The sequence below is a fragment of the Euprymna scolopes genome, chromosome 20, assembly GCF_053919585.1.
Source record: "Euprymna scolopes isolate OS-2025 chromosome 20, ASM5391958v1, whole genome shotgun sequence".
In the NCBI taxonomy this organism is placed as follows: domain Eukaryota; kingdom Metazoa; phylum Mollusca; class Cephalopoda; order Sepiida; family Sepiolidae; genus Euprymna; species Euprymna scolopes.
Genome location: NC_136501.1, coordinates 48,947,110 through 48,964,657, shown reverse-complemented (window position 1 = coordinate 48,964,657; position 17,548 = coordinate 48,947,110).

Here is a 17,548-nt window from a genome sequence, read left to right as displayed (position 1 = left end):
GGTATCTAATCTGTATAAGTCCTAGTGATAAAAAAAAGGTTTTTGGTGGGTAGCTAATCTGTATAATCCTAGAGATAAAAAAGAGTTTTTGGTGGGTATCTAATCTGTATAAGTCCTAGAGGTAAAAAAAGGTTTTTGGTGGGTAGCTAATCTGTATAAGTCATAGAGATAAAAAGAGTTTTTGGTGGGTATCTAATCTGTATAAGTCCTAGAGATAAAAAAGGGTTTTTGGAGGGTAGCTTATCTGTATAAGTCCTAGAGATAAAAAAGAGTGTTTGGTGGGTATCTAATCTGTATAAGTACTAGAGATAAAAAAAGGTTTTTGGCGGGTAGCTAATCTGTAGAAGTCCTAGAGATAAAAAAATGTTTTTGGTGGGTAGCTAATCTGTATAAGTCCTAGAGATAAAAAAGAGTTTTTGGTGGGTATCTAATCTGTATAAGTCCTAGAGATAAAAAAGAGTTTTTGGTGGGTATCTAATCTGTATAAGTCCTAGAGATAAAAAGAGTTTTTGGTGGGTATCTAATCTGTATAAGTCCTAGAGATAAAAAAAGGTTTTTGGTGGGTAGCTAATCTGTATAAGTCCAAGAGATAAAAAAAGGTTTTTGGTGGGTAGCTAATCTGTATAAGTCCTAGAGATAAAAAAGTTTTTGGTGGGTATCTAATCTGTATAAGTCCTAGAGATAAAAAGAATTTTTGGTGGGTATCTAATCTGTATAAGTCCTAGAGATAAAGAAGGTTTTTGGTTGGTAGCTAATCTGTATAAGTCCTAGAAATAAAAAAGAGTTTTTGGTGGGTATCTTATCTGTATAAGTCCTAGAGATAAAAAAAGGTTTTTGGTGGGTAGCTAATTTGTATAAGTCCTAGAGATAAAAAAGAGTTTTTGGTGGGTAGCTAATCTGTATAAGTCCTAGAGATAAAAAAAGGTTTTTGGTTGGTAGCTAATCTGTATAGGTCCTAGAGATAAAAAAGGTTTTTGGTGGGTAGCTAATCTGTATAAGTCCTAGAGAAAAAAAAAGGTTTTTGGTGGGTAGCTAATCTGTATAAGTCCTAGAGATAAACAAGAGTTTTTGGTGGGTATCTAATCTGTATAAGTCCTAGAGATAAAAAAGAGTTTTTGGTGGGTATCTAATCTGTATAAGTCCTAGAGATAAAAAATTGTTTTGGTGGGTAGCTAATCTGTATAAGTCCTAGAGATAAAAAAGAGTTTTTGGGTTGGTATCTAATCTGTATAAGTCCTAGAGATAAAAAAAGGTTTTTGGTGGTAGCTAATCTGTATAAGTCCTAGAGATAAAAAAAGGTTTTTGGTGGGTAGCTAATCGTTATAAGTCCTAGAGATAAAAAAAAGAGTTTTTGGTGGGTATCTAATCTGAATAAGTCCTAGAGATAAAAAAGAGTTTTTGGTGGGTATCTAATCTGTATAAGTCCTAGAGATAAAAAAAGGTTTTTGGTGGGTAGCTAATCTGTATAAGTCCTAGAGATAAAAATAGGTTTTTGGTGGGTAGTTAATCTGTATAAGTCCTAGAGATAAAAAAGAGTTTTTGGTGAGTATCTAATCTGTATAAGTCCTAGAGATAAAAAAAGTTTTTTGGTGGGTAGCTAATCTGTATAAGTCCTAGAGATACAAAAAGAGTTTTTGGTGGGTATCTAATCTGTATAAGTACTAGAGATAAAAAAAGTTTTTTGGTGGGTATCTAATCTGCATAAGTCCTAGAGATAAAAAAAGGTTTTTGGTGGGTATCTAATCTGTATAAGTCCTAGAGATAAAAAAAGGTTTTTGGTGGGTAGCTAATCTGTATAAGTCCTAAAGATAGAAAAAGGTTTTTGGTGGGTATCTAATCTGTATAAGTCCTAGAGATAAAAAAGAGTTTTTGGTGGGTATCTAATCTGTATAAGTCCTAGAGATAAAAAAAGGTTTTTGGTGGGTAGCTAATCTGTATAAGACCTAGAGAAACAAAAAGGTTTTTGGTGGGTAGCTAATCTGTATAAGTTCTAGAGATAAAAAAGAGCTTTTGGTGGGTATCTAATCTGTATAAGTCCTGGAGATAAAAAAGAGTTTTTGGTGGGTATCTAATCTGTATAAGTCCTAGAGATAAAAAAGAGTTTTTGGTGGGTAGCTAATCTGTATAAGTCCTAGAGATAAAAAAGAGTTTTTGGGTTGGTATCTAATCTGTATAAGTCCTAGAGATAAAAAAAGGTTTTTGGTGGGTAGCTAATCTGCATAAGTCCTAGAGATAAAAAAAGGTTTTTGGTGGGTAGCTTATCGTTATAAGTCCTAGAGATAAAAAAAGAGTTTTTGGTGGGTATCTAATCTGTATAAGTCCTAGAGATAAAAAAGAGTTTTTGGTGGGTATCTAATCTGAATAAGTCCTAGAGATAAAAAAGAGTTTTTGGTGGGTATCTAATCTGTATAAGTCCTAGAGATAAAAAAGAGTTTTTGGTGGGTAGCTAATCTGTATAAATCCTAGAGATACAAAAAAGGTTTTGGTGGGTAGCTAATCTGTATAAGTCCTAGAGATAAAAAAGTTTTTGGTGGGTATCTAATCTGTATAAGTCCTAGAGATAAACAGAATTTTTGGTGGGTATCTAATCTGTATAAGTCCTAGAGATAAAAAAGAGTTTTTGGTGGGTATCTAATCTGTATAAGTCCTAGAGATAAAAAAAGGTTTTTGGTGGGTAGCTAATCTGTATAAGTCCTAGAGATAAAAAAACGTTTTTGGTGGGTAGCTAATCTGTATAAGTCCTAGAGATAAAAAAGAGTTTTTGGTGGGTATCTAATCTGTATAAGTCCTAGAGATAAAAAAAGGTTTTTGGTGGGTAGCTAATCTGTATAAGTCCTAGAGATACAAAAAGAGTTTTTGGTGGGTATCTAATCTGTATAAGTCCTAGAGATAAAAAAAAGTTTTTTGGTGGGTATCTAATCTGTATAAGTCCTAGAGATAAAAAAAGGTTTTTGGTGGGTAGCTAATCTGTATAAGTCCTAGAGATACAAAAAGAGTTTTTGGTGGGTATCTAATCTGTATAAGTCCTAGAGATAAAAAAAGTTTTTTGGTGGGTATCTAATCTGCATAAGTCCTAGAGATACAAAAAGAGTTTTTGGTGGGTATCTAATCTGTATAAGTCCTAGAGATACAAAAAGAGTTTTTGGTGGGTATCTAATCTGTATAAGTCCTAGAGATAAAAAAAGTTTTTTGGTGGGTATCTAATCTGCATAAGTCCTAGAGATACAAAAAGGTTTTTGGTGGGTATCTAATCTGTATAAGTCCTAGAGATAAAAAAAGTTTTTTGGTGGGTAGCTAATCTCTATAAGTCCTAAAGATAGAAAAAGGTTTTTGGTGGGTATCTAATCTGTATAAGTCCTAGAGATAAAAAAGAGTTTTTGGTGGGTATCTAATCTGTATAAGTCCTAGAGATAAAAAAAGGTTTTTGGTGGGTAGCTAATCTGTATAAGTCCTAGAGATAAAAAAAGGTTTTTGGTGGGTAGCTAATCTGTATAAGTCCTAGAGATAAAAAAAGAGTTTTTGGTGGGTATCTAATCTGTATAAGTCCTAGAGATAAAAAAGAGTTTTTGGTGGGTATCTAATCTGTATAAGTCCTAGAGATAAAAAAGAGTTTTTGGTGGGTAGCTAATCTGTATAAGTCCTAGAGATAAAAAAGAGTTTTTGGGTTGGTATCTAATCTGTATAAGTCCTAGAGATAAAAAAAGGTTTTTGGTGGGTAGCTAATCTGCATAAGTCCTAGAGATAAAAAGAGGTTTTTGGTGGGTAGCTAATCGTTATAAGTCCTAGAGATAAAAAAAGAGGTGTTGGTGGGTATCTAATCTGTATATGTCCTAGAGATAAAAAAGAGTTTTTGGTGGGTATCTAATCTGAATAAGTCCTAGAGATAAAAAAGAGTTTTTGGTGGGTATCTAATCTGTATAAGTCCTAGAGATAAAAAAGGTTTTTGGTGGGTAGCTAATCTGTATAAGTCCTAGAGATAAAAAAGGTTTTTGGTGGGTAGCTAATCTGTATAAGTCCTAGAGATAAAAAAAGGTTTTTGGTGGGTAGCTAATCTGTATAAGTCCTAGAGATACAAAAAGAGTTTTTGGTGGGTATCTAATCTGTATAAGTCCTAGAGATAAAAAAGGTTTTTGGTGGGTAGCTAATCTGTATAAGTCCTAGAGATAAAAAAGAGTTTTTGGTGGGTAACTAATCTGTATAAGTCCTAGAGATAAAAAAAGGTTTTTGGTGGGTAGCTAATCTGTATAAATCCTAGAGATAAAAAAAGGTTTTTGGTGGGTATCTAATCTGTATAAGTCCTAGAGATAAAAAAAGGTTTTTGGTGGGTAGCTAATCTGTATAAGTCCCAGAGATAAAAAAGAGTTTTTGGTGGGTATCTAATCTGTATAAGTCCTAGAGATAAAAAAAGGTTTTTGGTGGGTAGCTAATCTGTATAATCCTAGAGATAAAAAAGAGTTTTTGGTGGGTATCTAATCTGTATAAGTCCTAGAGGTAAAAAAAGGTTTTTGGTGGGTAGCTAATCTGTATAAGTCATAGAGATAAAAAGAGTTTTTGGTGGGTATCTAATCTGTATAAGTCCTAGAGATAAAAAAGGGTTTTTGGTGGGTAGCTTATCTGTATAAGTCCTAGAGATAAAAAAGAGTGTTTGGTGGGTATCTAATCTGTATAAGTCCTAGAGATAAAAAAAAGGTTTTTGGCGGGTAGCTAATCTGTATAAGTCCTAGAGATAAAAAAATGTTTTTGGTGGGTAGCTAATCTGTATAAGTCCTAAAGATAAAAAAGAGTTTTTGGTGGGTATCTAATCTGTATAAGTCCTAGAGATAAAAAAGAGCTTTTGGTGGGTATCTAATCTGTATAAGTCCTAGAGATAAAAAAGAGTTTTTGGTGGGTATCTAATCTGTATAAGTCCTAGAGATAAAAAAGAGTTTTTGGTGGGTATCTAATCTGTATAAGTCCTAGAGATAAAAAAAGGTTTTTGGTGGGTAGCTAATCTGTATAAGTCCTAGAGATAAAAAAGAGTTTTTGGTGGGTAGCTAATCTGTATAAGTCCTAGAGATAAAAAACTTTTTGGTGGGTATCTAATCTGTATAAGTCCTAGAGATAAAAAGAATTTTTGGTGGGTATCTAATCTGTATAAGTCCTAGAGATAAAGAAGGTTTTTGGTTGGTAGCTAATCTGTATAAGTCCTAGAAATAAAAAAGAGTTTTTGGTGGGTATCTTATCTGTATAAGTCCTAGAGATAAAAAAAGGTTTTTGGTGGGTAGCTAATTTGTATAAGTCCTAGAGATAAAAAAGAGTTTTTGGTGGGTAGCTAATCTGTATAAGTCCTAGAGATAAAAAAAGGTTTTTGGTGGGTAGCTAATCTGTATAGGTCCTAGAGATAAAAAGGTTTTTGGTGGGTAGCTAATCTGTATAAGTCCTAGAGATAAAAAAGGGTTTTTGGTGGGTATCTAATCTGTATAAGTCCTAGAGATAAAAAGAATTTTTGGTGGGTAGCTAATCTGTATAAGTCCTAGAGATGAAAAAAAGGTTTTTGGTGGGTAGCTAATCTGTATAAGTCCTAGAGATAAAAAAGAGTTTTTGGTGGGTATCTATTCTGTATAAGTCCTAGAGATAAAAAAAAGGTTTTTGGTGGGTATCTAATCTGTATAAGTCCTAGAGATAAAAAAGGTTTTTGGTTGGTAGCTTATCTGTATAAGTCCTAGAGATAAAAAAAAGATTTTTGGTGGGTATCTAATCTGTATAAGTCCTAGAGATAAAAAAGAGTTTTTGGTGGGTATCTAATCTGTATAAGTCCTAGAGATAAAAAAAGGTTTTTGGTGGGTAGCTAATCTGTATAAGTCCTAGAGATAAAAAAAGGTTTTTGGTGGGTAGCTAATCTGTATAAGTCCTAGAGATAAAAAAGTTTTTGGTGGGTATCTAATCTGTATAAGTTCTAGAGATAAAAAGAATTTTTGGTGGGTATCTAATCTGTATAAGTCCTAGAGATAAAAAAGGTTTTTGGTGGGTAGCTAATCTGTATAAGTCCTAGAGATAAAAAAGAGTTTTTGGTGGGTATCTTATCTGTATAAGTCCTAGAGATAAAAAAAGGTTTTTGGTGGGTAGCTAATTTGTATAAGTACTAGAGATAAAAAGAATTTTTGGTGGGTAGCTAATCTGTATAAGTCATAGAGATAAAAAGAGTTTTTGGTGGGTAGCTAATCCGTATAAGTCCTAGAGATAAAAAAGTTTTTGGTGGGTATCTAATCTGTATAAGTCCTAGAGATAAAAAGAATTTTTGGTGGGTATCTAATCTGTATAAGTCCTAGAGATAAAAAAGGTTTTTGGTGGGTAGCTAATCTGTATAAGTCCTAGAGATAAAAAAAGGTTTTTGGTGGGTAGCTAATCTGTATAAGTCCTAGTAATAAAAAAGAGTTTTTGGTGGGTAGCTAATCTGTATAAGTCCTAGAGATAAAAAAGAGTTTTGGGTGAGTAGCTAATTTGTATAAGTCCTAGAGATGAAAAAGAGTTTTCGGTGGATAACTGATCTGTATAAGTCTTGAACTTTAAACGTTTGCAGACATAGAGCAAAGATCTTTCTCGTGTGGACACGAAAAATTATTCTAAAAGATTCAATATTTTTACGGAGCAATTCCGGTTTCTGATTGGTTATTAGCAAAATGTGGTTCCATTTGATTGGAGTAGTTCCTATTGCCAGTGTCTATAAGTAGAACCTTCCAAATTTTCTTTAATCATATTCTCTTTATTATATCAAAAATATTGCAATAACACTTTCTTCTGTGCACCAGACTATGGCCTGACTTTTAAGCCTCTTCGTTTTTCTTTTTATAATTGCTGTACATAGTGAAAATTGGAAGCCTTTTTTTTCTCATCAAGATTTGATGATTGACTCTGGTTGGTCTCTGTCATGGTGTAAGTACCACTTCCAGAGAGAAAAGGGTTTACAGCATTACTTACCTCTTTTCCCCTAGTGTTTAAATTGACTGAGAAACTCTTTTTATCCTTGGTGCCAGCCCACTAGTATCAAGACTTTTGTTTCAGTTTTTCATCCTCAACAGTTGTTTATTTGTTTGCCCCTAGGAAGAGCCGCTTCAATTTCTGGGAACTTCAACCGAAGTAAAATGACACCTGACCCCCAAAAAACAAAACAAAAACAAAAAACATGGCAGGTGCTCGTCTGAACTCCAATCTCTGGTCCCCCCTCGCCAATCTTTCTTGAAAAACACCCGTCTAGCTGAATCCACTGTGAAAAATTTCCCCCACTCTATATCTGTGCCTAAATCAAAACGCGGATTCCATGAACAAAGCTTCTTTCTTAGAACTGCACGCCTGTGGAACTCTGTTCCGTCTGCCTGCTTCCCACCGGACTACAACTTGGATGTCTTCAAGTCCAACGTTAACAAATTCCTAATGAACCGCCCCCTTAAGTAAACACTTCATCAAATCTCCACACTAACGTAATGTACTTGCAACCCTTATCCCTGAGTGGCTTCCGGGCCTTGATAAGTGGTGATCACTGTGTAAAAAAAAAACAAAAAAAAAAAACGAACAATACAGGCAATTAAAAAAAGGAAACTTTGGAGACAAATATCTTCCAAATATTTCACATCGGTGAACAAGTTCATTACAAAAAATAAATCAATTATTTCTGATTTAAATATAAAATTTAAGCTTTGTTTTAGTGATTGATCACGTGAGCATTATTATATTAATGTTGTTTTTTGACGTGTATATATCTGATAAAAAAACATTATTTTTGCACCAACCTAATATTTACCTCCTTTCCAACAGGTTAGACACAAGGTCAGATGTGGGTTTTATGAAAGTGTTTCTGTGGAATGAACTGGACTCAAACTTAGAATGCACAGGTTGTCCGTATGGTCAACCACTTAGCCATTCTCATCCTCACGTGATCGTTATGCCGTATAGCTGTTATTGTTTACCTACATAAATTATTTATTATTACTACTGGAAATTCCGCAGTGGACTCTTTCATATATAATATATTGATGTTGGTATTCTGTGGATGTTCAAGGTAAATGGAGACGCCCTTATATAAATGTAGCTTTTTTGTTAAAACTGCAAAAGCTTTTATCTAAGCTAGCAGGGAAGCCCAGTGAATCCCGGTCGTAAAATACGTTTAAATATAATATTTTAATTTATGCAAATTTCGTATATATTATTATATAGAATTTTTTTTTTTTTCGCGATTCTAATATATTATAAAGTTGTGATTTCAAAAATAAAAAATATATCCATATGACTTGGGTGCACAAGCTTGAATCGAAATCCAAATCAATATATATATATATATATATATATATATATATATATATATATATATATATATATATATATATATATATATATATATAACTACTTTATTTACTCACATAAACCTAATATACGAAAGTATAGATTTATGCATAAACTTTAAGTATTTACTTCAAAAGTGCTCAATACGTAGGTAGAGCTAGTTAGTAATTTATAAACTATATATGGAGATTAAGCTACACTGAATATTCTGCGTTTCATCCACTCTAGGATTCGTCAGGCTTATGCGCGAATTCTGTGGTTACTTCTTGTTTTTATATATGTTGAAGATTTCTAGTTAGCCAATCAGCTTTCTAGTATCCACCGCGCCCCTTCCTATCAGCTTTGTTCGATAAAATGCATGCCCATTGGCTGATAGGAAGGGGCGCGGTGGATACTAGAAAGCTGATTGGCTAACTAGAAATCCTCAACATATATAAAAACAAGAAGTAACCACAGAATTCGTGCATAAGCCTGACGAATCCTACAGTGGATGAAACGCAGAATATTCAGTGTAGCTTAATCGCCATATATAGTTTATAAATTACTATATATATATATATATATATATATATATATATATATATATATATATATATATATATATATAAACATATTTTACGACCGGGATACACCGGGCGTACCTGCTAGCTTAGATAAATACTTTTGCAGTTTTAACAAAAGAGCAACAATATATATATATATATATATATATATATATATATATATATATATATATATATATATATATATATATAACTTGAGTTCCTTCAGCTATAATTGAAACCAAAACCAAAACTTATGAAAAATTCTTGGTAAAATTATTTATAAAAAAATAGATGATTTAAGTGCCATCAGCTATAATCGAAACAAAAACCAAAAACTTATGAAGAATTCTTAGTAAAATTATTTATTACATGAAATGGAAGATCATAACAATTAAACGACAGTAACTCGGAAGAAAACAGATGTAAGTGTGACACACAAAATAAAAACACGCTATCATATTAATATATATATATATATATATATATATATATATATATATATATATATAAATTTTTTTATTAGACTCTCAGTTATATGGGCTGAAGGCCCAAGTAGCTCTCTGTAAGAGCAAGCTTTAAAGTCCACACAGAACACTGCTTTTAAGCTGGTAGTTATATATATTTAGAACCAATGTGAAAAAAAGAAATTATGGCTATCTACCTAAAAGTAGCGGCCAATACCTGCCAAATGACCATGGCTGTAAATTTTGAACCGTTGGTCAGATTAAGCTAAAATTTTGGAAAATCATGTTTTTGGCCCAGAATCTACACTTGTATGCCAACATTTAGAAGAATGGTTTGGTAATGTGCCTTGATATATAGACATATCTATCAATCTATCTATCTATCATTCTATTCTTTCTCTCTCTCTCTCTCTCTCTCTCTCTCTCTCTCTCTCTCTCTCTCTCTCTCTCTCTCTCTGTATATATATATATATATATATATACTCGGGTTTTTTATATTCAAAAGTAATGGACTAATGAATTCAACGAGGTTGTTAGATAGTGCTCAATAAAAAGAGCTGATAATACTTGTTCATTGTTATATAAACATGCTCACATCCCGCTGCTACAAATAGCCACTTGTTTCAATCAAACAACAGATATCATCAGGCAGCGACTTGACTATTCAAAAGTTCAATGAATAAACTAATTATTAAATTATTCATTGAACTTTTGAATAGTCAAGTCGCTGCCTGATGATATCTGTTGTTTGATTGAAACAAGTGGCTATTTGTAGCAGCGGGATGTGAGCATGTTTATATAACAATAAACAAGTATTATATATATATATATATATATATATATATATATATATATATATATATATATATATATATATATATATACTTTTGAAATCACAACTCTATAATATGTACGAAACTGGACAAATTAAAATATAATATTTAAGCATATTTTCCTCCCGAGCACAGTTATGCCCCCTCCCCCACTCTGCTACTATATATATATATATATATATATATATATATATATATATATATATATATATATATATATATATGGAAGTTTTAAAAGCCGAGAACAATGCGGAAAGGGCCGGAACCACAAGATGAAATAAAGGAAAAAGAAACGAGTATGTTCAAGTAGAAAAATGTCTAATTATTTACTCCTTTATCACTCCTCCTCTCATTACATAATTAATTTGGAACCAAGTTATTGGTATGTCCGATGTATATAAAGTCCGTTGGTCTCTTTCGCCATCTTGAAGATAGTTTTGTTGTCTTTTTGAAAAGGGGAGGTACATATCGATAAGAAACTGGTTTCTTAAAGGGGCTGACATTATTATTTACTATAATAATTATTAAATACCTATATATATATATATATATATATATATATATATATATATATATATATATATATATATATATATATATATATATGTAAAAGAGATTTAGAAGGCTGCCACAATGCGAGGAATGAATTATAGTCGCTGTTGGTAAGAGGAGACGAGAACAAGTGGCGATTTACAAATCAATAAGTACATATATGTATATATATATATATATATATATATATATATATATATATATTTTTATTTTTTTATTTTTGTTTTATATATATTTATTCAGTTGTATGGTAAAATGTCTTACTTGTAATGCTTGTAATTCATGCGATGCATTCCATTATTAATTTCGGAAAAATTTTCCCTTTTCAAATGGTGTGCGTAACAGGTCGATTCAAAGCATGCTGGATGAAGGGCCCTGTGATGTGAGTAAATGAAGTAGTTATATATATATATATATATATATATATATATATATATATATATATATATATATATAACTACTTCATTTACTCACATAAAATTAATATACGAAAGTATAGATTTATGCGCACACTTTAAGTATTTACTTCAAAAGTGCTCAATACGTAGGGAGAGCTAGTTAGTAAAATCCTCAACAGAAAAGGACCATATAAAAACGAGCATCAACCACAGAATTCGCGCATAAGCCTCACGAATCCTAGAGTGGATGAAACGCCGAATATTCAATGTAGCTTAATCGCCATATATATTTTATAAATTACTATATATATATATATATATATATATATATATATATATATATATATATATATATATATATATATATATATATATAATGGCCCTATAGAATAGGAGCTCAGATTTATCAATTCAAAAACATAAGAAAAAAAGGAAAATAAAATGGTCGAGTAACAAAACCCACAGAATTGCAATCACGTCTGTTGTCTAATAATACTTTAAGTGGATACAACACATAAACAATACTAATGTCTCACACAGATGGTTTACAATTAACTCATAGCACTATTTATGGGAGTTGTTATTAGAAATTCATGATTTACAATAACAATGTGTTCCTGCCTGAGTGTTAAACAGGTTGAATATACTTTTTTTTTAATATTTATTTGTTCCAAATTTACATAAATCAACCATCGGCTTGGAAAATCGATAATAATTCGAGCAAAAAGGTAAAATTAATTTTCCCATTAAATCATCTCCAAAATGTGTAAGGAGAAACAGTGTAAACGTATTTTTTTTTTTATTAAAACATGGTTCTCAATTTGTTTTCAGTTCTCATTTTGGTCATGTTATCTTGCCAATTGTTGAGGGTGCGAACACTAGTTCACAAGTATAAAAAAATATGAATAACTTAAATTTACAAATAAAATAAACATAGATGCAACACATTTCTGTAGAGATCAATTTGGGATGGAGCATACTACCGGATGCCAAACATTCACCCACTATCTCAGATACTCCAACCGAGAAATCTTTCTGAAGATTCTGACCGCCTCTTTAAGTGCAATTGTTTAAATCTCTCTTGCACTTGGTTCACCAGATATATTTGCCAGGTAGTTTTTGTAATTCTTTTTCATGTGAACATTTTCTCCTATAATTACTCGGATGATGGAGATCTTCTTAAGATTCCAGTTTCTTTTCATGTCATCCATAAGACCGTGGTATTTCCCTTTCAGTTTTGTTTAAGCCAGCATCATTGGGGACACTAACTTCTACGAAGGTTGCTTCTTTCTCCTTCTTGCCTCAAATAATTATGTCAGGTTTTATAGCTTCGGTCCTGGATATGACCTTAAACTATATCCGATGGTGAGGCCCCAGCTTGCGGGCATTTGGGAGTGTGAAGCCACTCTTTAATTACCATTGCTCCCAGGTCCACTCTGACCCGGAGTGGAAGTACCTGTTAGGGTCCCAGCTATGGGTTAAATAGAAACCGATTTGAAAAAAAACAAATATATTCTATTAAAAAATTTTCTTCAAAATCACTGAATTTGGCATTAAATAACCTGAAAAGGGTTGATATGCCGTAAAACAAAAACGACCAACCAACCATTTATGGTTCCCTTTTCTGTGTGTGTGTGTATGTGTGTGTGTGTGTGTGTGTGGTAAAGGATTCCCAAACGCTGTCTGTTGAAGCAGGTTTGTCAGTTGGTTGCTGAACTCATCTCATTTGCTAAAACTTTCTCGATCTGCACGGAGCTGCGAACTGTCATCAACCGTCACAAATTGAAAACTGTCCCAAACTATCTCTAAATATATTAACTGGTCTTTTGTCTTAGCCATTGCCACACACAACCAACAGAAACTGACAACATCCACAATTGCCTCACTAGCCAAGAGTGGTTGATTATTCAGAAACAGACCACCGACCGTGAAGCGTCTTGCTGTCTTGAGAACTCGAAAAGGTCTTGGTCCCCATTGCCATTTTACTAATCTTACTTCCTTGAGGAGCGTACCAAAAGCAATGCCTCCTATTTTTTATTCCGTCTGAATAGATAAAAGGGCATTGTTATGATGACTGAACTGATGCATTCATAATCTGAAAGTTTCACCCCTCTGTTGCAGATATTGACAGTGTGAGACTCTAAGAAAGCAACTCTTGTGTCAGAAGCAGAGATGCGTTATTGCCTTCCTGGCAAAAGTGCATTGAGAATGGTGGTGACTATGTAGAAAAAAAAACAAATTCTTCTGCACAAAAGGGTGCTCATTTTAATAGTACTACTCCCGTCTTCATAGCTCTTCAACTTTTGGAGTTAAAAAATAAAGATTAGGAGGTTTTGCTTTTGGAATGACCTTTGTATGTCTTACATATTTATTTTTGTAGATAAATAGTTTTCCATAGGCATATGCTTCGCCATACTATGCTGACTACTGGACCATCTGTAAAAAATTAAACATCCAGTATAGCAACAAGTCCTGGGAACATCAACCTGAAAGAACAGTTGGAAATGACTTGAATACCGTATATTATGACCATGTACTCCCTACAGCCACCTACCTTGAAAATGCTGCTGTGAAACCTGACATAGTTATATGGAATAAGTCAGAGAGAGTTGCAACCTTGATTGAAGTGAGTGTCCCTAATGATGGCGGTCTGAACAGAGCTGAAAGAGAGAAACAGACCAAATATCAAGGTCTCATGTATGATATGAAAAGAAACTGGAATCTTAAGGGGATATCAATCATACCAGTTATTATAGGTTCCACAGAGCTTATGAAGAAACTGAAATCTTACAGAGATATAAATCATACCAGTTATTATAGGTTCCACAGAGCTTATGAAGAAGAACCTGAAGTCCTACCTAACTAATATTCCTGGTGAACCAAGTGCAAGAGAAATCAAGACTAGTGCACTTAAGGGAACAGCGAGGATATTAAAAAGAGCTCTCGGTTGGTTTCAATAGAAAACTGGAAAATGTTGTCAGCTGGCTTGGTTGACGCATGCCTAGTATTACAATCTATGAAAGGATTCAAACCTGCGAACAGAAACTGTGGTTGGATGAGTTAATGCTAATGTTAAAAAGAGCTCGTTTGAAATTACGTACTAATTTATCGCTAATCAATTTACAGTGTAATTTTTGTTATTATTTTTAGTGATAACTGTATTACTGGTATTAGTTGGCACCTCTGAGCCTTGGATAGATAAATAAAATAAACGATAAATAGGTGTGCGTGTATGTATGTGTGCGTGCGTGTGTGTGTGTGCGCGCGCGTGTGTGTAATATATAAACGGCTATATGTCTGACTGCCTGTCTGTCAATCTGTCTCCATATTTTCAAAGTCTATCTCTCCCGAAACTAAAAGTCGAATAGCGGCGCTAGGAGCTTCAAATGATTGAATGTTTGTTTATAAACCGTTCTTTTATGGGTCTTTAGCCGGTTAAAATTGTTTTTAAACGTTTTGTACATTCATCTTAGTTTATTTTTAATTTTTAATCAATTCACGCGCGTGTCACGTTGGTACAGTGGTAATGTCACTAGCTTTGAATGCTACAGTTTCAATTCTAGCTGATGGCACCCAAATACATTTTTTTGTTTTTACTTTTGAAATCACGACTCTATAATAATATATGGGAAATCTGGACAAATTAAAATATCATATTTAAGCGTATTTTATGCCCGGGCCAACCCTCCCTGCTAGTATATATATATATATATATATATATATATATATATGTTAAAATGTTTTTGATTGCCAGTGAGGGTATGACCCCAATAATTCCGACGATCTTACTTATAACTTACGGTTAGGACAATCAACCAATCAGCAGCTTCAAATGTTGTTATAAAAAATATCGAATTTTGGATTCAATTCAGTTCGCTGTCAACCTCTGCCTCGAAAGGACTGAATTGTTACTGCATTGATTCTTTGCCGCCATCTTTGTTACTAAGAATTACTCAACACTCAAAATCGTGACTACATTGATTCTTCGCCGATTTGATTTACTGCTGCCATTTTTGTTCAATATAATGTCTCAACACTTAACAATATATATTTGTATACATCCTTAAGTATATGTCGATAATGCATATGTCATCATCATCATCATCATCATCATCATCATCATCATCATCATCAGCGGCCCTGTTGCTTAAACAGCATTGGTGACCATGGCTCTCCATATTGTAGAGCCATGGTAATCTCAGGAAAACAAGTAAAAATGGTAGTTTTCTGTTGCTTTCCCTCTTGATTCGGGGATGCATCTACTTCCCAGTGAGTTAAATGCACTCCCAGATACCAACCTGGAAATTTCTGTGACTCGGCACGATACATACAGCGCCTACCTTTCCCAAATGGTCACCTATCTAGTACTGGCTAGGCTCAACATTGCTTAACTTCGGTGATCTGGTTAGAACCGGTGTGCCAACGTGATTGTGCCGTATGCATATATATGGGCCGATAATGCCTATATAGGGAGAAGAAATTTAAAGAAATGCTTAATTGGTGGCTAATTATTATAACTCAAATTTAATGCAAATCTGAAATATTTGAATTCTCAAATGAAAGGTTGTCCTCATATTATGTCCCGCTAAAACTCTTTAAAATACCCCCCCCCCCAAAATAACTGACATTTGGAGAATATTTATTTATTGACATCTAATACCTATTGTTATAATTTCGCAAAGAATCAAAGGCATTTGAATTTTCATGAAGTGTTTTCACCCCTTTTGTATCCCTTTTATGTAAAAACTAAATTAAATATAGCCTATATTTGGTTACCTTACACCAAGCATCTGTGTTTCCATATTTATAATGATCAGTTAATTAGTTTTGGAGTGAATCATGTACGTATAAGTATACCTATCTTTATCTAGAGATATATAGTAATCAACTGTTTAATTTTTTCGCTGTATCACAACTCTTCAATGTGGCTAGATATGCAACTGTTTTGAAGTTCTTCTTGGGATTTTTCGGGCTACTGTTCTCATCTTGTGTGTTATTCTCATAATTTTTTGGCCGATGTAAGCTCCTATAATTATTGGAATGATGGAGATTTTCCTAAGATTCCAGTTTCTTTTCATGTCGTACATAAAACCTTGGTATTCCTCACGGCTAAAGGGCCCGGACCCTTTTGGTGCACTTCTTTAAATAACCTTGAGGAAGTAGTTCTTTGCTCGCATGAGGGATTGTTTCTGATCCGTTAAATTCCAATTGTGATTGCGTGTTTGCTCCAATTAACGTTAAGCTTAGAATCCCAGCAGATAGTTTAAATATCGTTAATGCCGGCTTCTGCTGCTGTTGTTGGTATACTACTACTACTACTACTACTGCTACTACTACTACTACTACTACTACTACGTATGTCTTTCTCTATTCTCTCGTTATTTCCAGGGAAGGTGTTAGATTAAACTCCAATGCCTGGTTCCTCTTTGTAAGGCATTCGCACAAAGAACAATCTATCCTCATGGATGAAATAAAGGGTGCAGTTAAAAATATTTTCATTCTGCTTATCTTTTTGTACTATGCTGGGAATGGGGCATACTACCGGGTGACAGAATTCACTCGCCGTCTAAGCGACTCCAACCGGGAGATCTTTTAAAGATTCTAATTGTCACTTTAAGCGCATTTTGCCAGGTAACTTTTAAAATTCTTTTCCATGAGCCCGGTTGCTTCTATAATCACTAGAATGATGGAGATCTTCCTATGATTCCAGTTTCTTTTCATGTCGTACATAAAACCTTGGTATTTCATAATCTTCTCCCTCTCAGCTCTGTTTAAGCCAACATCATTAGAGACACTGACTTCAATTAGGGTTGTTACTTTCTCCCTCTTGTTCCATATCATTATTTAACTGCTCCTTTTTCTAGGTACATAACTTTTGCGTAGTCATAGTGGATCATATATGACATATTTCCAATTATTCTTTCTTGTATATGTTTTTAATTTTTTACAAGGGAGTCAACTCTTATCAAGGTCTAAAGGCCACTAGAGAATAAAGGTTAATGAGTATACGGTGGCTACTGAAACAACAGGACAGTGATCGTTAGTGGTGGAAATTGGATAGAATTTGATTATTTAAGGGCACGGTTCAACAAGAATTTGTTTACATTAGACTTGAAAACAACCATGTTGTAGTTAGCTGGAAAACAGGCAATGGAACAGAGTTCCACAGGCGGACAGTTCTGGGAAAGAAGCTTTGTTCATGGAATATGTGTTTAGATTTAGGCACAGATAGAGAGTAGGGGAAATTGTTGATAGTGGTTGTAGAAATAGACGAGTGCTTTTTGTGGCAATCGTTCCCATGACGTGCTGCTGCATTCGAGATTCAACTTTTTTACAGATAATTCTGAGAAGATATCTACACACACCATTGTGTTGCATTGTTTAGTAGCCGTTGCCCCGGCAGAAATTGCACTTGTTGCCATTGTTGAGACCACTCAACC